This window comes from Vespa velutina, chromosome 9, assembly GCF_912470025.1.
Source record: "Vespa velutina chromosome 9, iVesVel2.1, whole genome shotgun sequence".
Classification (NCBI taxonomy): Eukaryota; Metazoa; Arthropoda; class Insecta; order Hymenoptera; family Vespidae; genus Vespa; species Vespa velutina.
This window is the reverse complement of record NC_062196.1, coordinates 8061040-8078539: the sequence shown is the minus strand read 5'-3', so window position 1 is coordinate 8078539 and position 17500 is coordinate 8061040. Positions and strand designations below refer to the sequence as shown.

At 34.1% G+C, this 17500-nt stretch overlaps 1 protein-coding gene and 1 long non-coding RNA gene across 8 annotated transcripts in view; one reads left to right on the top strand and one right to left on the bottom strand.

Moving 5' to 3' along the window:
- The window catches only part of LOC124951634, a 13981-nt gene extending 13132 nt beyond the window's left edge, over positions 1-849 (top strand). The window contains exon 4 of the long non-coding RNA XR_007101658.1: positions 1-849. This exon is cut by the window's left edge and continues 1000 nt beyond it. This is a non-coding gene — a long non-coding RNA (uncharacterized LOC124951634).
- The window catches only part of LOC124951626 (acetylcholine receptor subunit alpha-like), a 128276-nt gene that overhangs the window by 91735 nt on the left and 19041 nt on the right, over positions 1-17500 (bottom strand). The gene's annotated exons all lie outside the window — the stretch shown is intronic.

The window sequence follows — 17500 nt, the reverse complement described above, 5'->3', positions numbered from 1 at the left end:
CGAACGAACGAGTACTTACTTACTTACTTACTTACTTACTTACTTACTAACTTTAGATATAGAGGTAAACGTATAGTGTTTGATGAATGAGTAAAGGGTTCGAACGAAAGCTATTACTCTGATAGACAAAGAGAAAGAGATAAAGAGATAGAAGCGAGGATGGTCAAAACGATAGACCCTCCGGAGGTGGGCCTTTGGAGAAGTTACATAGAAATCCACTCAACGTTTGTCGTGATCGGCACTCGGATTTCTGACAGAATGTTGTCAAAAAAAATACAAAAAAAAAAAAAAGAAAAAAAAAAAGAAAAAGAAAAAGAAAAAAAGGAAAAGCGAATCACCGTTAAGTCGTTTACAGCTTTCATTGGTTTTCACGTTTAGTATTAACACGTTTATCGTTTTTTTTTTTTTTTTTTGATTTTCTAATAAAAGAGAGGATGAATCCTCATAAAATTTCAACCACGAAATATCTTTCATCTTTTACTTAAAAATCTTTATACACTTATGTACATATATTTATATAATGTATATCTTCGAAAATCGATCCTTCGAAAATTTCTATCCGAAAGTGATGCTTCAATTTTTATTTATCTCAAGAGCCTCGTAGATATATCCTTTTCCCCGAACGAATTTGAAATATCGTAGAAAGGCCAAGCTTGCATTTCCTTAAATCCATTTTAACGAAATATTTCAAGTATGGTTATAGAAGCGTACGCGGTATCGACAGGTAAATAACGCTTCCTTTTTCGCGTAACATCGGATTGCTCCTTTTATCAAAATGGAAAATGTATTTTTTTTTTTTTTTCTTTTTTTTTTGTTTTATCGAACTGCATACCTATATTACATAGTTTATTTGAAATGCATTAGGATTTTTTTTGTTCTTATTTTTTTGTTTTTCTTTTATATATATATATATATATATATATATATATATATACATATGCATTGTAAATATATATGTATATATAATATGCCTGTATTTATAATCTTTTCGATTTTATTAGAAAAAGGAATATAACAGATTGAAAAGAATCTTTCGAATGATCATGATATATATATATATATATATATATATATATATATAAAAGGATGACACATAGAAGAGACAGTTAAAATAATCCGACGATTTTTGTTCGAGGTTTCTCGATCGTACGAATAGGCGGTTGAGCAGGCATCGAACAGTTAACAAAAAAAGTCCTCGTTTGGTCGAATCGTTAGCGGCGCCGTTATGTTCCATACGAGACCGTCCGCCTCGGGGACAATATTATATCGATTGCAACGGAACGATATGGCTTGAATAGGTAGAAAAAAAAAGAGAGAAAGAAAAAAACAAAGAGAGAGAGAGAGAGAGAGAGAGATCAAGAATGTATCGTTCTTCCACGACGATCAATCTCTCATTAAATGGAATCTCAACGAAACGAATTTAAACGAATATATAATGAGGATTACCTTTTCTTTTCTTTTATTTTTTATTTATTATTAAACATATAATAAATAACAATAAACGAGCATAATATTAAAAATAATAATTTACCTTTTTGGTGAAATATCAATGGAAGAAGAAACACACACAAAAAAAAAAAAAAAGAAAAAGAAAGGGAAATATATAATTACGATCGACAATTGGTCGTTCTAATATTTTCGCTCGAATATGTATTTTTCTAAAAAAAGAACACGTAGACTATTGGAAATGTATAATCCATGAAAACACTTGGCGCCAAGGCTCTGCATCGTCTGTCTTCGATATTTCAAACGAGTTATAAATTTTTAGTTTTATCGTATCTACACACGAACGAACGATCTCCACACACACACACACACATATATATATATATACACACATTACACAGACACAAACATGGACAAAAGGAGAAAGAGACAGAGAGAAAGAGAGAAAAAGAGGCAAACTAACGAACTCGAGGTGAGACCGTGAGATTTAATACCGCAAAATTTTATATCTTCTGTGTTAGAGAGACAAGAGTCGCGTAAAAATATATTCTTTTGAAATCGTTAACAGTTTAAATATCGACAATTCGAAAATGTTCATTTTGAAACGTTTAAATTGTTCGTCTGTCCCGTATACGTTGGAATATAAAATTTATTATAACGTTAGGATGGGTTTGTTAGGAAAATTGAATAATAATCGAATAATCGTGTTATAATGGAATCAGTTGGAAGTCAGTGACGTTATCAAAATTCTATAAAGATGAGTCGAGGTTTCGGGCCGGATGGGTGACAGCTGACGGAAATTATAATGAATCTCATCGTAGCATCCCTTGCCTCTTCCTCTCTCTCTCTCTCTCTCTCTCTCTCTCTCTCTCTCACTCTCTTCCCCTTCCTCTCTCCTTTCTTTCCCTACCTTACCTCTAGCCTATGCTTACTTGTATAACCAAGAGACGGTTTACTTGCCGTCGTCTATCGCGGCCATTAACCATGTCGACTTCGATCTTCATTAAAGAGTCGAGATCGACGAAGTTTAAATAACCGGTGAGATGCTTCGAGCAAAATTTCCGTGACTATCGTTCATCACTGTTTCCGAATACTTCTTTTTTTTTTTTTTTTTCTTCTTTCCTTTCTCTTTTTTCCTCCTATAACTCGTACTATCGATAAATTTCTCTCTCTCTCTCTCTCTCTCTTTATCTATCTATCTATCTATTTATCTCTAACTATCTTTTTTCAATTTTTTACGTACATTTAAAATTGATAAGATTTAAAAATAAAGATACTTAGAGAATCATCGGAGTGGATAAATTTATATTGATTTCAGCAAACCGATCGGATTAACGTCTAATCCACGGCATGCTTTAGGGCTATCGATATCGTTATTAATCCAGGATGGAAATTTAGCTGGCGTAGTAGATGCTAGCTTACAGGAAACGTATTTACCAAGCTATAATATATTATCCAAAGTACAGAGAGAGAGAGAGAGAGAGAGAGAGAGAAAGAGAGAGAGAAAGAGAGTGAGAGAGAGAGAGAGATGCCTTTAGCATCGTGCAAAGTACCTATCCGGAGCTTTCGGTTATTAGCGCTATCACAGTACAGCTAGAATCGACCATTAGCTGGCCGTTCTAGTCCTAGATATGTATATATATATATATATATATATATATATATATATACACATACACACATATATATGCATTCGTCCCTATAAATCTATATTTCAGAACAGGCGACCAAGTAAACGAGCATTACGTATTCATATCGAGAAGAGAACATCGTCCAATTCCAGCATCTTCCTGAAACTGGCCCATAGATTCATCCCTTTTAATACCCCAACCATCTCTAACCCCGCGATCATCCTTCTCCATCCTCCTTAAAACCTTCCTATGAAATGCTTTTGATTTATAAGAGAAATATGTGTGCATCGACTAAGGGTACATTCCTCCCGAATGTATATTTCATCCCCCTCGCGCAGATACCGTCAACGCGCGAAACGAACAAAGCGAAACGTTAACCGTCCTTGAATTAAAAGGCCCGAACGAACGTCGACGTGAATTTTTGTTTGTTTGTTTGGTATGTGTACATAAGCGCGAGCGCGCACACACTCATTCTTTTTTCCTCTATCTCTCTCTCTCTCTCTTTCTCTCTCTCTTTCTCTCTCTCTTTATTTTTCTTTTTGTCTTCTCTCTCTCTCTCTCTCTCTTTTTTCTCTTTTTTTTCTGTTTTTTTTTTACTCTCTTTTTTTCTTTTCTTTTCTCTCTCTCTCTCTATAACACGATACCACCAATGATAAAATTTTCGAAGGGAATTTCGAATATGGGAAATAGACGACAATTACGTTTCTACGTGTGTCACTCGTTGAAAAATATCACCGGATACAATCGGAGAAAATCATTTGACGTTAGTTCGCGAATGGAAATTTGGAGAAACGCTGACTATTAAAGGATTTCCTAGAAAAGTCATAAAGCTAAAACCGACAATAAAACTGTGCCATTAAATGCAGCCGGATTTTGGATAAGTGTAGAACTTTGCGAATAGACGAGTTTTATCGTCGGGCACGTTGTCCAAACGAGTTGAGTCTAGGTATTTGAAATTTCCTTTGATTTATTTTTCCTTCTTCTTCCCCATCTTCTTCTTTTTCTCCTTCTTCTTCTTATTCTTTTCATTTATGTCAAATCCTTTTCTTTTTTAATAAATAATTCGTGTTAATAAATAACGATTGTGTCAAAATAATTCATTCGAGAATGATATATAGAAAATCGTTCGATCAACAAAAATTTAGATCGTTTGTTTGTTTATTTGTTTGTTTGTTTTTCTTCAAATAAATAATTACGATCATGTCGAATTAATTAATTTGAGAACAATATATGGAGAATATTCGTTCGATCCACAAAAAAAAAAAAAAGAAAGAGAGACAGAGAGAGAAGGAAAAAAAGAGAAGAAAGAGGGGAAAAAAATATGAAATAGAAGAAATATAAAAAAAAAAAAAAAAAAAAAAAAAAAAAAAATCTTTTATACGTCGGGAAACGTGGAAGCCATTTTAACGAAGATAAAATTTCATATTTAGCCTTAAAACATTTAATTCTGTGGTTAAAAACGTATTCCCTATCTGGGACATTCGATATAAAAATAAATAAAAATCAGAGAGATAGAATATTGATAAGTTTAACCTATCGCCAACGAGGTGGATCGTGTGTACCGACGAAAGGCTTTCCCGAAATAGGGATTGGAATCACAATGGCGTTTAATTAAAACGTAGCATTCACTCTGACCGTTACCAGAGTACTCTGCTGGCTGGTGAAGTTACCTCGCGGTATTCTGCCTGAATGAATTTAGCTGAGAGTTACGCTTATATATGTACGTATGTATGTACTTATGTATGTACGTATGTATGTACGTATGTACATATGTATGTATATATGTCGAATACACATGAGAATTTCTTTTTCTTTTTTCTTCTTCTCAAAAATTTATTTTTTTTTTTTTTTCCTTTTTCTTTCTTCATTTCCCATATAAAATATCATCCCAATAAAAATGAACCGAGATCGTGATCTTCTCATGTCGTAGAAATTAATCATCGTATATCTGATTTTTCTTTTTATTCTTCTATACCGTGACCCTCTGTGTGTATAGTTTCAGAGATTTTTCCAAGATCCAATTAATTACGGATTTCTCTTAAGTGCTTCATTTCCCACGTGAGGTTCCTAAGGAACAAAGTTCCATATCGTCGGTGTCTCTCGTTTTTCAACATTTCTCTTTTTCCTTCTCTTTTTCTCTCTTTCTTATTCTTTCTCTCTTTCACTTTATTTCAAACAGTAGATACAATAAATTTCTGTCTATCGGATTAGCCTACTTTTACTCCGCTAACATCACCTAGATAGAACACTAATCTAATCTAATCCAAGTTGACCTCCAATTTAGGAATGCCGAGAATCTCGATTTGTACTAGTGCTATGTGTAAATGACTATAGTCGTATGTAGAAACTTATATATATATATATATATATATATATATATATATAAAGTTTGTGTGTGTGAAAATGAGAAGATACATATACTTATGTGGGGAGAGGGAGAGAGGATGGGAGGGAGAAAGAGGAAGAGAGGAAGAGTAGCTAATGTGCATAAGCTCCAATGAAACGAGTGAGCTTCCGCATGCCTGTATCATTAGTGCGGTTTGATATGGATCCGGAAATCCCTGTTTACCTTGGTCGAAGGAAGCGGAAGTGTTTTACTTGATGGATGCTAACCAAAATTTCCTCGGCGAACTGATTTCGCACTTTCCGTAAAATCATTTTACGGAAAATCCAGTTTCATCGATTTTATGATGAAAATTTTTCGACCTAATGGATGTTAAATAAGAGAAGCATTGTGGTATATAAAGTTTTGACGGATCGTGCTATTAATGTCGAATGAACGTTAAATGGATCACTTACTTAAAGTAGATAAAGTGATATTAGTTTCGTTAGATAGATGAATCTTAAAAATTGAAAGGAAAAGAGAAAGTAATAAAAAGAAAAAAAAAAAAAAAGAAAAAGAAAAGAACAATTATAAAACATTTAAAGCAATACTCGCTGTTCATTAATTAACTATTAATATTGTCTGTTTAATCAAAACAAATATTTATTTATCGTTCCATTTGGCATCGTATACTTATTTACATACGTTCCGATAAAATGTTTCGAACGCAATTTAACATTTCGAATGTATTACACGATGTATACGACTCCGAGATTCGAGAGAGAATTTAGAAAAAAAAAAAAATAATAATAATAAATAAATAAATAAAAATTAAAAAAAAAAAAAAAAAAAAGGAACTTTCGTAGGAAAGGAGGATAAACGTCTTCCGATTTTCGTGTTCCACGAGAATCCTGCCTGGGCGGCCGTGACGTTCCATAAATTCGTTCGAGATAAAAATCTTGGAATTAGTATTCCGAGTGGCGTGTCCAGAGTTTCCAGCTTAAGTTTCGAATCGTAGATCGGGAAGATTTCGTAGAGTGAGAAAAAGAAAGAGAAAAAAAGAGAAAGAGAGAGTGAGAGAGAGAGAGAGAGAGAGAGAGAGAGAGAAAGTTTTGCCATTCATTTCGATGATCATTAATTTACCTCTTCTACTTGTTCTCTTCTTTTTTTTTCCTTCTTTTTTCTTTTTAATTATAATCAATGCCGCAAGTATCTTTTTATTTATTTTTGTTTTACTTTTTGTATTTATATATTCATATTTTTTTTTTTCTTTTTTTTTTTTTTTTTTTGAATTAACGACGACGAACGTAATATAAGTGAAAGATCAGAGGCTCCCAGTGGAGTCTCATAAATCAGTCGATCTCGATCAAAAAGTAAATCGTAAAAGAGAGAGGATGACGATGAACGATTTAACCGAGCGAGTCGTTTCTCTTTCGAGAATCTCATTAACGTTAAGCTACACGCACGCGCTATGCTTTAATTAAGTTCGCCGCTCGTTATCCACCTTACTACTTGGCGAATAAGAAACGGAAAAATGGAAAAGAGAAAGAGAAAGAAAGAAAGAAAAAAAAGAAAAAAAAAGAAAAAAAACAAACAGAATAGAAAGTGAATTAAGCGTCGCGACTTTAGACGAGTTTATGTAGAATTACGTTCGTAATTTCTTTTGAGAACTATAGAATTTTTAGATTGAAATTTTACAGAAAAAAAAAATATATCCTTTCCCTTATCTCCTTTTTTTTTTCTTCTTTTCTCTTCTTTTCTTTTTTTCTTGTCTTAATTAATAATAATTCCCCCACTCCATCCATTTAGGAAATAATATCTCGGTAAGATAAATTCTATAGAAAGAGAGAGAAATTACGTTCGAGCGTTGTTTTATAAAAATGTTCCCCCATTGTATTTTCCGTTCTTATAAAAATTTTTTCCTTTCATCCTTTATCATGCTTTAGATTAGAATTCTTTTATTTTTTTTTTTTTCAGATTTTTCGAAAGCAAAGATTTTTCTTTGCAAACCTTTTTCTTTTTATTTATTGACGTTCGCGCTTTAGAAGAATGGTGAAACGCAGCGACGTGAAAACGTCAGGCAAACGGAAAAGGTGTTCTTGCAGTAAGAAAAGCAAGGAAAAAGGGATGTACATACGAGTTTTGAGAGTGATATCACTACCAGCTAGTTCTTCATGTATATGTATATATATATATATATATTTTCTTTTTCTTATCAAAACACCACCCCTTTCAATATATTTTTTCGAAAAATATTTAGAAAAAAAAAAGAAGAAAAGGAAGAAGAAAAAAAGAATCAAAAAGATGATGAAGAAAAAGGTAGAAAGGGACGCTGAGGTGATGGTTGTAAGCTTTAGTAGAATCGAACAAATGTTTTCCAACGGCGCGTGTGAAGATCGATAATCGATAGGTAGAGAATAGTACACGTATGTATTTAACCATCGATACGTATATTATCTCGCACCAGCTGCAGAAAAATTTTGTAGTTGGCGCGTAAAACAAAACGGCGTCGGTGAATTGCTAGCGATACATATGATCTTAACAAGATGTATATATATATATATATATATATATAGAAAAAAGAGAAGAGGAGGAGAAAAGAAGGGGAAAAGAAGAAATTATGCGTCGGTGTGATAAAAAAAGAAATGAAAAGAACAAACGTGTTCCCTGCGTGTAAGGAATAATTAACATAAATTTGTATTAGTTACTTAATTTCTCTAACAATTAAAATTTATCGGCAAGAAGAATCTTTATCTTCCTATCTCTATCTTCCTTTTCTCTCTCTCTCTCCCCCCCTCTTTCTCTTTTATTTTCTTCCTGCCATTGTTTACTTAGGAAAGCAATTTAAAAAAGTCGCGACACGCTGCCATGAGTTTCTTCTCGTGTTCGAGCAAGTATTTGCCATTAGTTTCTTTCCTTTTCTTTCTTATTTTCCATCCCTATCATTTCCTCTCTTTCGAGGGAAAAAAAGAGAGAAGAGAGAGAGAGAGAGAGAGAGAGAGAGAGAGAAAGGGAAAGAGAGAGAAAGAGAATACAAAGCTTTGTAGGAAAAAGAAAGTTTTATTTTTGTTTCGACTCGCTCTGTAAACACAACAGGAGGGGATAGAATTTGGCTACACGCATCAGCTAGGATACATGTCTCGTGAACGTCGAAGCAACCTTTCTCTGTTACTCTATATTGCAACAAACGTTATCGTACTACTTATTTGTCTTGTAACGTGAGTACCGAGTACGTGTAAACATTCGTTCGTTTGTTAAACCCGTATGTATGCATTTTTATAAGAAAAAAAAGAAAGATACTATATAATATTATAATTCTTATATTTTATATATATATTATTTTTTTTTAATATTAGAATTTTTAATATTACAATTTTTATTCCGACAGAAATAATTTCCGTAATAATTTCGTTATATCTCCAGGAGGGAGAAAATATGAGTTGAAACAAAAAATGATAGTAGCAATAAATATAAAAATAATAATAAAAATAATAATAATAATAATAATAATAATAATAATAATAATAATAATAATAATAATAATAACAATAATAATAACAAGCATGGAGACTCGTGAATTTTTTTTTCTTTTTTCTTTTTTTTTTTTCACAGAGAAGAAAAATTTTTCGTAAGCACAAAAAACGAATAACGAATTCTCGTCGACGATACTAACGTTCTCTCTGGAAAAGTAATTTCCCTCTCTCTCTCTCTCTCTCTCTCTCTCTCTCTCTCTCTCTCTCTCTCTTCCTCTCTTTCTCTCTTTCTCTCTTTCTCTTCACGTGGCTAGGTATACGCTTTGAATAGTCCTCGACGCTTGGTGCACACTCTCCAGAGATATTATTAACCACCTGGACTTTATATCGTGCGGGCTCATTAACCCCCGAGGCTGAAAACGTTCGACCGAAAACGACGATCTCGTACTCTTTCTCTCTCTCACTCTCTCTCTCTCTCTCTCTCTCTCTCTCTATATATATATATATATATATATATATATATATATATATATCTTTTTTGTGCGCGCTTTCTCTCTTGTGGGAGTTGTTCAGTAAATTCGCAAGGGATTTGCAGGCGTCGTGGAAAAGTACCACCTACCGCGTCTAGTTCAAAGAACCAACATTGCGTATTCCGTTTTGTACATAGTTTTTCTTTCTTTTTTTTTTGTAGTAGTAATAGTAGCAGTAGTAGTAATAATATGTAACCGTACGTGTGTTAAGAAAAGTGAGAATTTATAACGGCAGGATGGAAAATGATTTTCACGTTATCGTTATGAGCTGTGAAAAAAAGAACTGCTGTGAAAAGGGAGTAAGAGCGAGAGAGAGAGAGAGAGAGACAGACAATGAGAAATAGAGAGAAAAAGAGAGGGAGGGAGAGTGACAGAGTGAGAAAGAACAAGAGAGAAAGAGAGAGAGAGAGAGAGAGAGAGAGAGAATTAATTAAGGAAGAACGCGATAAAACGCGTTAAACGAATCCAATTGGGAATTCTTGTCTATAATAGATAGCATATTCTTGAAAGTATCTATATGTATATACATATTTATCTATTTAATATAATATTGATTAAAAATTGTATGGCTATTGGAAATTGTTGAGATGATTCGTAAATATATAATGATAAAATGTTTGACGTTTGATATTTAACATATATCAAATGATCTTCCATCTTCTATTGTATATCCTTCTCTCCATATGACGTAAATCTGTTCTTCCGGCATCACCGATTCTCGAGTACGCATTAATTGCGAGTGGAAGGTAAGAGAGAGAGAGAGAGAGAGAGAGAGAGAGAGAGAGAGAGAGAGACGAGAGATGCTGAGTGATGAGGGTCAGCGATCGATATTCGCTGATTCCGCAAGTGCGGATCCTTTATCGTCGGAAATATGAGCGGCCTTGTTCGAAATCTCATATTCCGATAGCGTTAATGGAATAATTGTGCCCGAACGTATTCTCTCTCTCTCTCTCTCTCTCTCTCTCTCTCTCTCTCTTTTTCTTATGTTTAGTCGTAACAAAAATGTCTTACGACGATGCATCTCTCTTTCTGACTTTTAAAAGTTTTCTTTTACTAACTTAAAGTACTCGAATGTTATTTATCGACATAATGGAAGTTTTATCATAAATAAAAGTAAATATCGTAAGTATTCACACGGTCTTATATACACGTAAGCGCATATAAATAGGCACAATACGTGCAAGTACAAATTATTAAAATATTATGTGTACTTTTTAAAAAGCATTCGACGTAACAACACGCGCTAACACATAATATTCGTATGTGGATAATATTCGAAATTCGATTAATACCGTTCCGCAGCGATATGGAAATTATTGGAAAATCGTGAAAACTCGATCGCTCGTAATTTCACTTCCCTTTTTTTTTATTCTTTTCTTCTTTTTTTTTTCTTTTTTTTTTTTTTTTTTTTTTTTTTTTTTTTTCATACCCTCGTCGCGACGTGTTCGACTAGGAAGAAATAAATTTCGAAACGGTTCTCGGTTCGACTCGCTGGTACAGGAGCTGAAAACTTTACCTCTCTACGGGAGTGGAAAACACTCGATTTCTGTATACCTGCGAATCTCTGTATATGTATATATATATATTATATATAATATATATATATATATATATGTGTGTGTATGTGTGTGTATCTGTAAGTGTGAGAGAGAGAAAAATAAGAGAAAATCAATTGGAATTTATCGAAGAGGTATAAAACTTGTTGGTGAGTTCCATGACCGCACGAACGTGAATTGAATTATACGGTAATATAAACATCGATGTGAACATATAAAAGAGTTTTTACTATACGCCGTTATTTCGAATTTTTTTTAGAAATAATGTCCATTTCTGTCTCTTTCTACCTCTACCTCTATCTCTCCCTCTCTCTCTCTCTCCCTCTCCCTCTCTCTCTCTATCTCTCTTTGTACGCGTGTATACATATTATATATTCAGTCAAATTTATGAACGTCGTTCATATATCATCCTTCTTGTTTAAGCACCGCAATAGTAACGGGTCGTAACCGTAAAGCTATATTATTAGAAAGCTCACGAGTAATCATTGTATATATGTGAATATCTCTGCAGAGAGTATCAATTAAGATACATCAAGGGACATCAGAGGTCTCGCAAACGTCACAAAGTAACTTCCATGTATATTCAGGGAAAAACAAATGGATAGAGACAGAGAGAGAGAGAGAGAGGGGGGGGGAGGGAGGGAGGGGGGGAGAGAGAGAGAGAGAGAGAGAGAGAGAGATAGAACACGCATTTGCGGCTAACCAAATCCAATATTACCTACGCAATCCTGTATTTAATTTAACACATCGAATATATTTATAATATTATCTCATATATTATTCATATATCATTTTTATCATGAAAATTAAACCGGTATAAAAAAGAATGTTGTATCGCAAATATTACTTATCTCGTTGTCCGATATACGTAATTTGAAAATTCATAGAATATAGGGATTTTCGTTGTCGACGAGTTACGTTTTCAAATGATAAAATAATAAAATACAATAAGACAACAGTTCGAAATAATTTGTGATTTGCGAGGAAAGACATTAAGGTATCGTTATACCCGATGAAATCTAAGCAAAGTTAGGGGAATCAGAGAGGAACTATCAGGGATCCTTCTCAACGGATCCTTCCCGTTTTCAACATCACCCTTGGCTTCCGACGAAATTATTACACGGTGAAGTGGAGTTTCGGCGAGTGCCCGCCCAGAGTAATTAAATTTTAGTCTATGCGAAAGCGAGAAGAGGCGATGGGGAGGTGGCGGATCGGGGAAGAGGTTGTTGGTGGTGGTGGGGGGTAGGTTTTGGAGGTAGGAGAAAGATAAAGCGAATAGTAAGCTCACTCTCTCTCTCTCTCTCTCTCTCTCTCTCTCTCTCTTCGTTTTCAACTATCTTTTATGCGAGAGAGAGAGAGAGAGGGAGAGAGAGACAATGACATTCAACTCGGCTTTGTTATTCATAGTTTAAATAATCCAAAATTGCAGAGGTTGATTATGGTACGGCTTAGTTAACTCGCCCGGGACGACGCGAAACATTTTCGAACTAATGCCTCTTCTCCAAGGGGATATGACATGAGTCGTTCGAGTAAATTGTGTCCCCTGAATATTTCCAGTATTCTCGACTCATCTTCGTGGACGTCGGTAAAATTTGTTAATAGTTAGAAGATCAAGTTTGTTGGTAGACATTTTCCTTCTCTCTCTCTCTCTCTCTCTCTCTTTATTTTTTTTTTATTTTTTATTTCTATTTTATTTTATTTTATTTATTTATTTTTTTTTATTTTACGCCATTGTACCTTTTAATTTCGACAATTTTCGACATTGTTACGTTGGTTAAGCTTAAATGTAATATTATGAAAAGTTCTTTCGTATCGTTTGACCATCCAAATGAAAGTTCTGATAACAAAAGAGATTTAAACGGGCAGGCCACTTTAAACATATTAAAATTCGATACGCAGGATACATCCGTAAATGGAAAAAAAATATGATTGAACTAAGGGTCTCGTAATCTTGTATTTTCATTTAATGCGATTATCTCGTCGCAAATTATATTCGTTAATTCCATAACCGTCACGTATTCAATCTTAAGACGAACATTTTTAGCGAATTTCTAAAAGAAGATGGTTACCAAGAGAATTCATAAAGCCTGAGAACATAGATCGGAATATAGATCTCGTTCGAGTTTTAAAAGAAATATAACTTTGCCACGAAAGGAGAAAGGTAGATATATATATATATATATATATATATATCTTCACCAACCGGAGAGATATTTCGTTGAAAGCATTAAATTATGAGAAATCGTTCTGTTGAGAGATGAAAAGAGAAAGGAAGAACGATTGAAGAGAAAGATGGAAGACGAGTATTAAATTGGTTAGAGGTGTCATTTCTCAAGAAAAAGAGAGAGAGAGAGAGAGAGAGAAAGAGAGAGAGATAAAACGGAAAGCAAAAAGTCAGATAGAAGAAACGACACGTCGGTTTTACAATTCTGGCCGGTGGTTTTGTAGAAAGAGAAAGAGTGATAAAGAGAATGTGTATGTGTGTGAGTGTATGTAGGAGGTAGGAGGAGTTGTCTCGTTGATGTAGGTCAGTACGATCGAGGAGACATCGGCTGTTGGATTATCCCCAGTGACGAAAGAAGCGAGGCCATAGAGAAACAAGAGAGAGAGAACCGGGCGTGGTGGCAAAAGGGTGGGAGTGTTCGCGCAGCCCAAAAGGATCGCTAATCCTGCGCGTTCGAGTTTATATTACTTGGAATCGCTGCTGCTGCTGTTGCTGTTGCTGTTGCTGCCACTGCTGCTGCTATTGCTGCTGCTGCTGCTGCTGCTACTACTTCTACTATTACTACTACTATATATTAGTACTGTTACTAAAGAGACAAGAAACAAACTCCTGCCGTTGTGCTTCCTTCCACGCGCATAACTTTCGAGACATACGTCGGAAGCAAACGTCGCCGTCGTCTTGTCGTCAGGACGAATTTCTCCGACCTGGATTTCCCTTTCTTTCTTTCTTTCTTTCTTTCTTTCTTTCTTTCTTTCGTTATCTCTCTTCTCTATTCCCTTATTTTTTTCTTATTTTTCACAAGGAAACGTTACTTTTAGTTTCCATTCTTAGTTGGTTACGGGGCTTACTTTTTAGCTCACCCATTCGTCGTATCTCAAAAGTCTTTTAGAAAAGGAATGATACGCGGGTGCTATTATTTAATGTCACTAAATCCCTTTTATTTGTCTTAGTCCAGGCAAAACTTCATATTCTTCTTTCTTTCTCTACTTCTTCCTCTTTTCCTTCTTAAAACGTATCTTTTCGTTTTTATTTCTCTTTGATTGTAATTTCGAATGACAATTTTCTTCGGTAAATATCGAAATCGTATGAAATTATATTGTTTCATTTTGTTTTAACGTGAAATACAAACTATTTTATTTGACTTGATTAATCGCCGAGACCAACGAAATAGGAATCCAACGGAAAGCGGGAAACGCTTGGCGTTTTATTTAACGCTCATACATTAGACCAGGAATTCGTTGTAAATTTTCTGTCTGGGACACTAAAAAATATATCTTGGAAAGTTTCCAACTGGGACGACAATGAGCGTTCGCAGGGGTTCCTGCGATAAAATGTTCTATAGTAAACACCTGAATCGACGTTTTCGACGCGACAAATGCAGACTTCGTAACGATGGAACATGAAAGAAATATTATTGCCATTTTACGACGATACTTAATTACGATCGAGCTTATACCAATGAAAGTTAATTTAGTGGAAAAGGGCACACACTCTCTTTCTCTCTCTTTCTTCTGTCTCTTTCTCTCGACGAGTGTTCGTAATATACCAAACTAATTGGTCATTACACTGGTTCAAGTATAAAGCTTGTATCCGATCTCTCTCTCTCTCTCTTTCTCTCTTTGTTCCTCTCTGTACTTTATAGTCCTTAGTTTCTACGAAATTATCGTTTATAATAGATAACAACGTTTAATTCGAAAGCACGATTCCCTTGTTGAATTGTCTCGCATACCTCATTACATTTATCGTTCCGTGGAAACATATATATATATATATATATATATATATATATATATATATATATGTATATATATGTATACATATATATATATATATTTGTAGATAATTGTAAATCAGTAAAATGTACACAGATTTATTCCAACATAGTTATTGATGTTTTTTTTGTTCTTTTTTTATTTTTTTTTTGTTCTTTTTTTTTGTTTTTTTTTCATAAATGAATTCAATCAGCCTACTGCATATGCATGTAACCTCGATAATAACAATCGACAAATTCGATCGACTTTCCTTCTCGTTACGTTGTTCTTGTTGTTGTTATCGTTGTTATTTATTTTTCAAATAATTCTTCGCTTTCAATGGAATATTAATGTTCTTCTTTCCCTTTTTTTCTTTTTTCAAATTTTTCACGTTTTCGAGACAATTCGATGGATTGCAAAAAAAAAAAAAAAAAGAAAATCGAAACCAGTAAAAAAAAACAAAAAACAAAAAAAAGAAGCGTTAAATTGTTTCCGTCGCTCGTTTTCCACATAGAAATTTCACGGATAATATTAAAAGAACTTTGATCAAGTTTTTACCTCAGTTGTCGTTCGTGAACTACCACTAAACGAGTCGACATATTCCCCAACGAAGAAGGTAACTTTGCAAAGTACTTTTCGCGTAATAAGATTTCGTTCGGTGACAGATAAGAAGTTGGAAATTTACTGAAAGTCTTACTGCATGGTTGACTTCGTTTCAATGAGATTATCCCTGTCCTTCCTTTTTTTTTTTTCCTCAAAGATACAAATTTATTTCATATTTAATGAAAATAATCATGAATCGACATTGGAAAATTTATTATTCAATTTTAATATTATATCGATAATTTTCTCGATCATATGTATTATCGAATCGATCATATCGTTCCAAAGAGTAATATGCAGAAGTACACGTAGGACTCCTATTGATGCATTAGCACAATAATAGACAGAGAGAGAGAGAGAGAGAGAGAGGGGGGGTGAGGGGTGTGGGGAGAGAAGGAAATAGACAAGAATTCAAAGATGCTCGGAAAATCGTCCTCAATATCCTGAATGGTTACGTAATCCCTTTTTCGAGATCGAAACAAATATTGAACCTAATATTGCAGTCCTTGTGCATTTCTTGGTACTCGAATGAAAGACGAAGATAAAGAAGTTTTAGGTACTCGTTGACGTAACGAAGCAATATCAAATATCGTTTCTCGTAAATCGCTCGATTTCCTTAATTCACCGAGAGAATCAATGATTTTGAAAATGTAGACATTTCTTCTTCTTCTTTCTTTTTTCTTTTTATTTATTTATTTTTTTTTTTTATTTTTCTTTTTTTTTTTTTTTCTTTTTTTCTTACTATTAACTTAGATCATAGAAAAAAAGAAAATCGATCGGAACGTCACGCTTAACGTTATTTCCTTGCAATATCGAAATCGCGGCAATTTAATCGATTGATTAATTCAAAATTCAATCGTCCATCGTATCGAAATATATACGTACTATACGTTGGTTGCGCAACGATATCGGTATCGAGGCCAATCTGGTTGGAGATGTGCCAAACATGGAAATATATTAACATACGAATAACTTGAGATCCGCCAAGCAGCCGAATAACGTGGTTTATGGGCTACCACGTTCGCACAATGCGGCCTTCCGGCCTGTCGCGGATGCTGTAAACGGATCGCTACGTAGAAAATCTGGAGAATTTCACTATTTATTTCCATATTTTTCGTTTGATGTATGCCTGTTATCTTTTTTCCTTAAAGAAACAATAGAAACAAAATCCCTTTCCCCCCCCCCCCCCTCCCCCCCCTCCACTCTCCATCCCATCAATTCATTCTTTCATCTAACGCCTTCGAAAAAGAAGAAAAATCGTTATGTACGAACACTTCGTTCGAATGATTTTCCTTCGATTGAATTATTTATTTCGAACTTTAGATACGAGCGTATCTAAGTTCGTAGAGATATAAAAAAAAAAGAAAAAGAAAGTAAAAAAAAAAAAAGAAAACAGTAGAAACAAACAGGAATCCATACAATTTTCGAATAATTCCATTCGATGATTATTCGCCTCGAATTAGGGACGAGCGTGTCGAAGTTCGTTGAGATAGGAAAAAAAAAAAAAAAAAAAAAAAGAAAAAAGAAAAAAAAACAAGCAGAAGAAAAAAAAGAACGAACGAATAAAAATCGATCGGCTCTTCGATTATTATACTCTTTCATTCTTCTTTTTTCTTTTTTTTTTTTTTTTTTTTTTTTTTTTTCTTTTTATTCTCATTTTTTACCTCTTTCTCTTTTTCTTTTTCCTTTTTATTACTATTCTCGCCGATATCTCGAACCTTTGTTAGTATTGTTTGAAACGTTAGAGCCTCGTTTGCAGTTTTCACTGGCTATCTCGATTATTCTTAAGGGCTATTCGAGCACGATATAGCAAGTCGCACTAACCTCGCACATCAAGCTGATGTTCTTGCCTATACAGGCCACGCACTTCATCGCGCATGATATAGTAAGTAGTACTTACGTACATACACGGTATACTTGTCTCTCTCTCTCTCTCTCTCTCTCTCTCTCTCTCTCTCTCTCT